General features: G+C 36.4%; 1 pseudogene; it reads left to right on the top strand.

Moving 5' to 3' along the window:
- The first annotated feature begins 3,637 nt into the window (after nt 1-3,637).
- LOC143664326 (ADP-ribosylation factor 4 pseudogene) lies at nt 3,638-4,240 on the top strand (annotated as a pseudogene).
- The last annotated feature ends 5,792 nt before the right edge of the window (nt 4,241-10,032 follow it).

Here is a 10,032-nt window from a genome sequence, read left to right as displayed (position 1 = left end):
CGATTTGGGACATTACAGAGAAAGACTTTTTAAAAATGGTCCTAAATATGCTCAAAAAGCTAAAGGAATATAGACAAAAAACTAAAGGATATCAGGAAAATATTAGAAGACCATAAAGGGAATATCAATAGAGAGATAGACATAATGAGAAAGAACCAAACAGAGCTGAAGAACACAGTAACAGAAATTTAAAATTCCCTAGAGGGTTCAGTAGCATATTGGAGCTGGCAGAAGAATCAGTGAACTTAAAGATAACACAATTGAAATCATCCTGTCTGAGGAGCAGAAAGAGGAAAGAATGAAGAAAAATGAACAGAGCCCAAAGAACCTGTGGGACACCATAAAGCATATCAGTATACACAGTATGGTAGTCTCAGAAGAATAAAGAGAGAAAGGGGCAAAGGGAATATGCAAAGAAATAATAACTGAAAACTTATACCAAATTTAATGCAAGACATGAAACATATACATCCAAGACGTTCAATGAACTTAGAGATGATGAATCCAAATAGACCCACACTGCACTGATTTATAATCAAATTGTCAAATGCCAATGATAAAGAGAAAATTTTGAAAGCTTCAAGAAAGAAGCAACCTGTCACATACAAGGGGGTCTTAATAAGATTAAGTTCTGGTTTCGGGGTCTTAATAAGATTAAGTTCTGGTTTCTCATCAGAAACCATGGAGGCAAGAAGGCAATGAGAAGACCTGTTTAAGCGCTGAAAAGAAAAATCGCCAACTCTGAATTCTGTATCTGGTAAAACTTTTGTCTTTCAAAGTGAGGGAGGAATTGTCATTGCAAGTAAACAAAATAAGAGGGAGGTCATCATCAGTAGACTGGCTGTACAAGAAATGCTAAAGGGAGTTCTGCAAGTTGAATGAAAAGTAAGATAGACAGTTAACTGAAGCCATATGACATAAATATCTCCAGTGAAGATAATGACTTGGTAACTGTAAATACCAGTACTACTGTACTTTTGAGCTATACCTCCACTTTTTGTTTTCTACAGGATCTAAAAGACAAATGCAAAAAATGTAATGATCAATCCACATTATGTGTGCTTATAATGTAAAAATAGCTATACAATGTGTGAAAAGAACTCCATAAAGGTGGGGGAAGGAGGGGTATAGGAATGTAGTTTTTGTATGTTATTGATGTTAAGTTGGCATGAAAGCAAATGAGACTAATATAGATTTAGGATGTTAAATTTAAGCCCCATAGTAACCACAAAGAAAATATCAGAGAATATGCAAACTCATAGAGACAGAGAGCAGCGTGCAGATTACCAAGAGTAGGGGATGAGAGCAGGAGTTAATGCAAAATAAATGAGGGGTTTCTGCTTGGGGTGAAGAGAAAGTTCTAGTAAAGGAAGTTGGGCAGGATACTACAGCAGGGTAAATTTGATTAATCCAACTGATAAGCATGTTTGGGATGGGTTGGGATGGGAATATTTATGTTATATATGTTTCCACAATTTAAAAAAAAGAGAGAGAGAAAGAAGGGGGGAAATCCCTTAAAGGCTTATTTTTCCTTTTTTTTAGTAACTTTAAATTTTGATATAATTTCAAACTTACAAAGAAGTCACCAGACTAGTACAAAGAGCTATGTACTTTTTGGCCAGAGTCACCAATTGTTAGCATTTGCCAGTTTTTGATCATTCTCCCCTTCTCTCTCTCTCAGCACATTCATACACATAAACACATTATTGCTTTTTCAATCATTTGAGACTAAGTTACAGGCATAATGCCTTTTACCCTTAAACATTTCAGTGTGCCTTTCCCAAGACAAAGATTTTTTCTTACATAACCACAGTAAACAATCAAAACAGAAAATTTAACACTGATGCAATATTGTCACTTAATCCATACCATTGTTCAAAGTTCTCTAATAAATTATCCCAATAAAACTTTTATTATATAAGAATCCATGTGTCTATACTAATAAATAAATACAGATATAAGTAAATAAGAGAATAGGAAAATCTCTTCTTACTACAAAATGCTAACTAATAAATGTAGAAGGAATGACAGAGTTACAAAATTACCATTTTGCAACCATTATAGTAATGATCGATTAAGGCAATCCCATCAGTGGATGCTAAGACTAGTGGATGAAAGTTTGAAAAGGAAAAAGATATCTATATAGACTCAAAATATTAGCCCACAAGTTATTTATTAATTATAAAGGAATGGACAGCAATTTTAGAGTGGATCAGCCTGGGTGACAGGTCTTAACCAAGTGAGCAGTTATTACCAATGATGGAAGAAAACATCATAAGGTTCTTAACGATTCACTGAGGAGGACACAATTTCACTTATGCAGTCTTCTTGTTAAAAATAAATGGACTCAACTCAAACACAGGGAGCTCAGAATGGAAATGAGGGCCTGTAATCCTGTATAGCTTCATGTAATGTCCAGATACATCACAGAATATGTTAAGCAGATAATCAAAAAGTATTGGCAAAGTCCCTTGAGGGATGGGAGAAAAAATATGGAACTACTGAACTTTGCCACCAGGGAAACCCTGATACTGAGTCAAACATTAGGGGCTCCCAAGTCAATAGGCCAACACTTCGATCTTGAGATTTACTCTTGTGAAGCTTATGTAGGTAGCACAGAAGCTTAGATTACCTTCTGAGGCATGCCTCAGAGTTACTTCTGGAGGACCTCTGTGGTTCAGACGCAGCATCACTCTCTCTAAGCCCAACTTTGCAAGTGAAATCATTGCCCTCCCACCCTATGTGGGACATGACATCCAGGGGTGAAAGTCTCCCTGGTGGGAGAGGACTCCCAGGGATGAGCCTGGCTCTGGCACCGTGGGATCAACAATTCCATCCTGACCAAAAGGGGGAAAAGAGGTGTAACTAATAATGTATCCATGGCTGAGAGAGTTCAAATAGAGTCGAGAGGCTACTCTGGAGGTCACTCTTACACAAGCTTCAGTTAGTCACCGCTACCTACCATAATTTGCCAATCCCCAAAACCAAAACCATTCCTGCCAACCCTAAAGAACACCCAGGGCGGGGCTGCCACATCACGTGGCACAGCCGAACTTTTTTTTTTAATAACTATTTTATTTTGTTTTTTTAAATACCAAAAAAAACAAATAAATGCAAACATTCCTATTTTGATCATTCCGTTCTACATATAGAATCAGTAATTCACAATATCATCACACAGTTGCATATTCATCATCAAGATCATTTCTTGGAACATTTACATCTATTCAGAAAAGGAAATAAAACAAAAACAGAAAAAAAATTATACATACCGTACCCCTTACCCCTCCCTTTCATTGATCACTAGCATTTTAAACTAAATTTATTTTAACATTTGTTCCCCCTATTATTTATTTTTATCCCATATGTTCTACTCTTCTGTTGACAAAGTAGATAAAAGGAACATCAGACACAAGGTTTTCACAATCACACCGTCACACGGTGAAAGCTATATCATTATACTGTCATCTTCAAGAAACATGACAGCCCAACTTTTAACGCCAGAGCCGGGGCTGTCGCGCCAGTCACTGTCGGTCTCTGAGCTTTATTCGACACGCTGGCAGGAGGGCCATCCTTGCTGCTCCCTTTTTCTTCAGCTTTTTCTCTTCCTTTTGGCTCAGTGTGCTGGAAGTGTGAAATGAGAAGGCCTGGGACACCACAAGCCCCTCTGCTCCTGCCTATCCCAAGTGCCACGGCCACTGTGGGGTTCCCCGCCTCCTCTCTCTTCTCCCACTTCTTCGGCAAAAAATGACATGCATTTTGATGGTTGGACTGGATACCGCTAGCAAAACAACCATTCCGTATAAACTGAAGTTAGGGGAGATAGTCCCCACCATTCCTATCACCGGTTTTAATGTGGAAACAGTAGTATATAAGAGCATCTGTTTCAAAGTATGGCTTGTAGGTGATCAAGATAAAATGAGGCTTCTCTGGAGTCATTGCTTCCAAAACACCCAGTCGTACTTTTGTGGTAGATAGCAATGATCGTGAAAGAATTCAAGAAGGAGCAAAAGAGCTGCAGGAAATGCTTCAGGAAGATGAGTTGCAAGATGCAGTGGGGCTGCTTTTTGCAAACAAACAGGATTTGCCAAATGCTATGGCCATCAGTGAAATGACAGATAAATTAGGTGTTCAGTTCCTTCAGAACAGAGGATGGTATGTTCAAGCCACGTGTGCTACATAAGGAGCTGGTCTGTATGAGGGACTTGACCAGCTGTCAAATGAGCTTTTGAAACTTTAAATGAAACTAATTGTTTCACCCAGGACGTGTTTGGTAGAACTGGTCTAGGCTTGTTACAACAAAGTTAGTTTGCATCTTGGTTATTAAACAGCATCTGGGACCTGTTTGAGCAGAATATTATAGCATTTAAAACTTACTTTGTTGCCAATTATTGTTTACCAAGTGTAATGTTGCTATTTAGCAGTATGCTTGGTTTTAAAGAAATTCTCCCTAACTTGGGAAAAAAGTCCTCTTTTAATTTTACGTCCCTTAAGTCTAAATGCCTGGACAAAGCTATGTGTGACATCTTTAAGTCCATTTTGAATGCCTTTTGAGCCCACAACAAATGATGATTTAAAGTAACCTGTTGCTACTTTACTTATATCTTTATCACTCTTGAGACAGTCTGCTGATTTAAAAATGTAGCATTCCATTTGTATTTATTTCACTACCTTGTCAAAAAGATTTTCTGTACTGCTAGTGCCAGCTAGGGAAATGCTCCAAAACACTATTCAGGACTCTTGCACTGAGGTACTTTTTGTTTTCTCCCATTATTGACCCCTGGCTTCCATCAGCCAAATTTACCTTGGTGTGGTTTGGAGTTGAGAACTAATTAGTTCTGTGCTGTTTGCAAACAGTTCATATTGAGATGGTTTTAAATACTCAGCAGATCGTTTTCCTTTATATCTTTTTTATGCTGCAAGTTGTTTTTGGTATTAGCCTCTTTGCCCTGTTTATGATAGTTCTGCTGATGTTTTGTTGTTTATTGGTAAACATATCTTAATTAAGACTTTTGGGAAACTCAACAAAATCAATGAATAAGTTTGATCATAATCCCTTTGGAGTTATTCCTGATAAAATATGCAAAAAAAAAAAAAAGAACACCTAGGGTTTTATTTGAGATTCTACAAAGATTCCATGCTCTAGGATTACTTTCCAGAAACCTACAACCTCCAGATGGGTTCCTGAACCCATACTGAACTTACTGAACCCATTTTCAGTAAGTCCTGAAACCCAGAGGGCCCAGTCTCTCCAGAATATCAGCTAGTTTCATCCCATATTCCATATTATCGACAGCTCCTTCCAATGCGAAAAAATCAGAATAGGCATAGCCCAAACATCCCTAAAAAGTGGGAGAAAGATCAAAGGAGATGGTTGAGTTATACAGAGAAGGTAGGGTTTAGCAAATGAGTATGACTGATGATTCATTATACTGGCATTTCCTTTAGTCTCCAATGTCTTGGGGAAGCTAGTAGTAAAAACCTAAAATTGTGGAATTGCAACCCATACCGAACTCTGAAATATGTTCTACTACTAATTGTTGCAGTGTGCTTTGAAATTTATTGCTTTTTTGTATATATGTTATTTTTCACAAAAAAAGGGGAAAAAGTTAATTGTGATGATTAATGCGCAGATATATGATGATTAAAAAATAAATTGATTTATGAGGAAATAGACAAGCCCAAATTGAGGGATTTTCTACATCTTTCTTTTTAATGTCAAACTTTCTTAAATTAAAGTTTGCACCAAAAGTTGCACTATCAAAAATTACCACTAGATGTCAATATGGTCTTACAAATTGCCCAAGTTTTATTGGTCTTGGTGAAAGAATGCCTTTGTGGCTAGACTTCTTTCTTTGACAAGTTGTGCACTGGACACATTTAGCTAATTCAAAAACATATAGCCCTTGAGAAACTTATGAGTTAAATGATGGTAAAGATCAGTGAAGGAGGAGGCAACCCCCCCCCTGCCACCACACAATGTGGGTCCTTGGTAATTGCTCATGTGTCTGGATATTTTGGTTTCTTTAAATCTAAAATACGGGGGCTTAGACTGCCTGCTCCTAGTCTGACCTAGTTTTGATGGTTTATGATTCTTTAGCTAAAAAATCATTTGCATGCCCCTTACAATATTTTTTCCCAACCCAGTTGGACCCCCTACTGATTTCTCTTTCTTTGTGTTTTTTTTTCACCTGGTAGTCTCATTTATCTAATGTTTGGCTTTCAGTTAACCCATCTATTAAATAAAGAAACAAAATTGTATAGGTCGAGCATGAATGGAAATTTACCATAAATAAAATGTAAGTCATTTTTAAAAATTTTCGTCACAAAATAAATATAATAAAAGCAATGTAATGTAATTTAATTCAAGCTAGATGCATTGTCTGCTGAAGGCTAAGAGCCTGGGGCCTGCTCTTTTCTTCTTTTTTTTTTCAAGGGAGGTTTGGAAGTGTTAAGGAGAAGCTGAAGGCAGACTGACACAGAGACCGTCCTCTCCATGTAAGTAAAACACCGAGAAAAGACTTTCTCCTCGGAGTGGTCCAGAATGATTTCATTCTGTATCCATGGAACAATCACAATATTTCAGATACCATCAGAAACCAGCCCCACAATTTCATAAGCTGTTTTTAAGTTATATGATTCTTTTTCTTTTCTTTTCTTTTCTTTGACCCTGGATTTTTCAATATTTCCCATAGACCAGAAGGAGTGTCATTCGAAATCTTAGATTATTGTTTTTTTCAATCTATTTTAAGGCTTTGGTTTTATTTTGGTATTCATTTCACTTTAGAGTAGGTTTATCATCCCTTTAATGTTTATTTAAATTTGCTATTCAGTTTATTCAGTCTTCTGCCGTTTAAAACACTGACTGCCTTTTAAACAGGGGATGATATATACCCCTCTGCTGTCAATGTCAAAGCAATTATATGCCACCAAATGGCTTGTGATTTGGCATCTCCTCCTGATAAAGGCTTATGATAGATAGGATGTGGCAGAGGTCAGGAATTCTGCTGAGGACGACCTGAGGGTATTCTTCAAATTGCTTGAGCTTTATCCAGCTCCCCTAGGACGCAATCAGAAAACTGGTCCCCTTCGGTTTTGGTGCAGAGCTTTTTTCTTCATTCTTCACACAGATTCAGAGTTAAGGCGCAGAAGTCTGAGCTCTCTAATTGCACTCTTCACTCCTGAATATTTAGTCTTTCTTGGCTTGGCGTAATCTGTTACAATTACTAACTTGTGAGCCACAATTAGTATAGGGCATTTTATAGGAGCCAAGACAATTTCTTAGCTACCTAATGTTGCTAAATAATTTAAAAAGAGAAAGACAAAGAATGTCTATCAAATGTGTTTTGTTTTCTTAATGCTTCTGTTGCCATAAAGAAAAACCATGGTGAGGTAAAGAAGCCAGGAAATTCTTAAAGATCAACATACCAATTATTTCCCACATTAACAAAGTTATTTTTCATAATTTTTTTTCTTGGGGAGGTGAATTTAATTTACCATCAGAAGCTCAAAAGCTGAGTGGCTGAATAGCAAACAATTATCAAAGTGCATATACTAGGACCAGTTTCACTGCTCAACAAAACAGAATGTTCAATAAAACATAATGAAACACTGTTCCTACTTGTTAAAAAATATCTGGAGAGATTTCTTTTCAGAAGAAATTTTCATTAAAAAGTTGATTATGAACCATAGAAAGTGTTTTTTTTTCTCCAGCCAAATTCTGTAAGACTATATTCTAGCCCAACAAAAGAAATCAGAGTAAGAGCTATTTTTTTTTCTCAATTTTAATCACTTAACTATGCAAAGACTTATACCAGGATGAACAGATATTATAAGATTTCATGAGATAAAGAGATCATTGAATATCAAATATCAAACATGATTATTTTCTAGTGAAAGACTGACTTGGGGTTTTCTAAGGAATGCTTTAGGTTTTCTAGCCCCATTTGTTCCTGATGTTGATTAGTGTTTATGATTTCATTATCCTCTTTATGATTTACATATCATGACACCACCACCCCCAATTTACTGTATTGTTTTTATTGTATGTTGACATCGGCTTTAAGAGATGATGATATTCTGGCAGAATCCCATTCCAAGATTTTCTGAATATCACTACTAAGTGTATTTTGAGCCAGTTTCTGGAAATGTATCTCCGGTCAATTCCCAATGCTGCAAATTATCATTTATTTCACTGTTTTAAGGAATGTACAGCCAACATTCTGTTTAAGACACTGAGCCAAGTACTGTCTTACCAGCACATCTCTAACTATTGATTTCTATGACAGAGGCCTAATTAGACTTGAGTTTGTCTTAGAACCTCAGCATGGAAGAGGCTTTAAAGATTCCTTCAGCCCATCGAGTGCCCGAGTCCCTACCATACCACGGTTTTTGGTACAAGGAACAGAAACCAATTCTGCCCAAGTTAAACAAAAAAAGGCTATTTATTAGAAGGGTGGCTCATGGAATAAAATAATCAGCCCAAAATTCAGGCTAGGTGTCAGGAGACACACAGGTCTGCAGATTCAGGTAACAGGGGCTAATTGGCAATGCCTTTAGGTTTCACCCAGCAAAAGGGGTTTTGGAGGGAGCTTTAAATTCCCCCCAATACTTTAGATGGATATTAAATCAGCATGCAGGAAATTTTCAGCTTTAATTGCCTCTATCAGAAAAAAAGAAAGATAATCTAAGTTTTCTCCTTAAAAAAATATAAGAACTGCAAATTAATACCGAAACAAGCAGGAAGAGGGAAATAGTAAACATTAGCGCAGAAATAATTGAAATAGATACCTGCATCTTCCGTTGGGGAAATCAGTGAAAGGAAAAGTTGATTGATAATAGTAACAAAGCTGACAGATTCTTAGCTACATGGACAAAGAAAATAAGGGAGAGGAAACAAATTTCTAAAATCAGGAATAAAAAGTGGACATCTCTACCAACCCTACAGAAATTAAGAAGATTATAAGGATAGATGAACACTGTTTTGCCAAGAAATTAGCCAACTTAGATAAAATGCACACAATCCCAGGAAGATACAAATTACTAAAACTGACCGAAAAAGAAATAGAATATTTGAATAGACCTATAAGAAGTAAAGAAATTGAATTAGTAATTTAAAATATTTCCACAGATAAATGTCCAGGACCAGATGACTTCACTGGTGAATTATGTCAAATTATACTAATCCTTCATCAGATTTTTCAGAAAACAGAGGGGGGGACACTTCTGAACTCATTCTATGAAGTCAGTATTATTCAATTACCAAAGTCAAAGACTTGACAGGAAAAGAAAACTACAGACCAATTCCCCTCATGAGCATGGATAAAAAGATTCTTAGCAAAATATCAGCAAGTTGAATTTAGCAATATATATAAAAGATTATACACTATGATCAAGTAGGATTTACCCCTGGAATGTAAGGTTGGTTTAACATGGATGTCTGTAGAATAGATTACCTAAGAGTGGAATTTCTAGATCATTGGGTAAAAATTTTGGTACATAATGGAAAACTGCTTTCCAAAGTGGTTGTATTTATTTTATATTCCAATGAGCAATTTATGAGAGTTCCTACATGTATTAAGCGACCCTTGGTATTGTCAGATATTTTAACTTTGCCTAACTGATAGGTATGGTAGGATATTATTGTGGTTTTGTTTTGTATTTGCCTGAATCCTGAGGTTGAACATCTTTATATGCATATACTGATCATTGGGATGTCTTTGTGAGTGTGTGCAAAATGCCTGTTAGACTTGGTAAATAGTGACCATAGAGAACATCCTGTGGGGTGGTTACTATGTCTAGATAGATGCTGCTCTAAAGGCTTGAGATAGAATCCATTTATCCTCACAGTAACTCTAGGGGGCAGGCACTATTGTATCAGCATTAACTCCTTTTTCTGCAGCTTTCCTGATGATGATAGTATGATTTTTCTCTTTTAATCTACTGATGTGGAAATTACATTGATTTTTATTATAGTAACTCATTTTACATTTAAAGGATAAACACTATTTATTTAGGAGATAGTATCTTATA

Source organism: Tamandua tetradactyla, chromosome 20 (genome assembly GCF_023851605.1).
Source record: "Tamandua tetradactyla isolate mTamTet1 chromosome 20, mTamTet1.pri, whole genome shotgun sequence".
NCBI lineage: Eukaryota > Metazoa > Chordata > Mammalia > Pilosa > Myrmecophagidae > Tamandua > Tamandua tetradactyla.
Note: the sequence above shows the minus strand (reverse complement) of the source record. Positions and strands in the feature narration are given on the sequence as shown.